Raw genomic sequence first — 1,530 nt, forward strand, 5'->3', positions numbered from 1 at the left:
CTGAAGGTGTCTGTCTGCTGCAAGAATAACCTGAAGGTGTTGTAGTGCAGTGTGTTCGAGGTATTACTAGACTCTGGACGTAATATATGTAAAGAGGATAGACATCGAGAGAGCGTGCGGTGTGCGTGCAGGGGTGGAAAGCTAAGTACCTAGTGGTTTCTGAACAGGAAACCACGGAAATATTTAATAGATCTCAAAATAAAATTACAATCTGTGTTTACTTTCCCATTCAACTTCTCTATAACACTGAAAAGGTGACGACAGTGACTCTATTATATCCGGGATTCATTAAAGAGCATTTATCTTAGTTAGAGAATTAAATACCATTGTGAAGTTACTCATACTAAAAGAGACATTACGTAAAAATATAAATACGACTTTCCCTTTTCTCTTGTACATGTTATAAACCCATGAGAGTCTGGGAGGGGGGGGGAGGGGGGTGTGGAAGGGTTTTATCAACGCTGACAACAAGATTTCTCTCACTGTCTCTTGTATGCCACGAAACACTCCTACCGCTGTGTCACCCGGAAATAGCAGCCAACGCCACAACCACAAAATAAATGCGTTTTACCTGCAAAACTTAACTGTAACATCACTATGACCTGCCCTGCCTTGCCCTGACCTAACCTAACCTGACCTAACCTGACCTGACCTAACCTAACATAGAAAATACTGAATACACAACCATACTCTCTCTCTTGCAGGCGTAAACAAAGCAGGAATCTAAACAACAAATCTTGCCGCCTCTCCTAAGACCCTGTTCTCCCATCCCAGCCTCTACCAGTGTGTGTCGTTCCCCACAATCCTATTCCCAAACTTCATCCTCCTCGGAGTCAGTAAACAGCATCCCACGTAAAAAAAAAAATCCAGGGAGAGATATGATGGGAGGGTAAGGGAAAGGGAGAGGGTGTAAAGAGAGGGGGAAGGAAAGGGTAGAAGGGGGTGAGGGAAGGGCAAGGAGGGCGAGAGGAGTGTAGGCAAGGTGAAGGAAAGGCAAAGGGTAGGAAAAAAGAAATGGGAGAGAGGAGAGGAGAGGAGAGAGAGGGAGGAGAGGAGGAGAGGAGAGGAGAGAGGAGATTTCTGAAGCAGCTTGTGTCGCCTGGCCAAATGTCAAATCTACCTCACCACAAACTTTTATAGACGTCGCTCAATCCCGGAAATCTTTTGTAAATGAAACTTATTTACTTGAGGAATCTGGTGACTGGGAGGAGGAGAGGGGGGGGGGCGAGGGAGGGGAGAGAGGGGAGGGAAGGGTAGAAGGGGGAAGAGAAGAAGAAGGAGTGGAGGGGGAAGAAGGTTCACTATTGGCATTTTTCGGGAGGATGAACAGAACGTGATGTCATTCTGCCAAGTCATATGATTATCGAGTTTGATTCTTGTGAAGATTTTTTTTTTTACCGACATCACGTAGTTTTATATGGTATTACGCTTTCCTTGTTAATATCACGTAGTTATGTTAATATCACGTAGTTATGTTAAATTCACATAGTTTTATGAATAATTAGACTTTTCCTACAGAGGTCACGTAGC

This window comes from Homarus americanus, unplaced genomic scaffold (genome assembly GCF_018991925.1).
Source record: "Homarus americanus isolate GMGI-L3 unplaced genomic scaffold, GMGI_Hamer_2.0 scaffold25013, whole genome shotgun sequence".
NCBI classification, from domain to species: Eukaryota; Metazoa; Arthropoda; class Malacostraca; order Decapoda; family Nephropidae; genus Homarus; species Homarus americanus.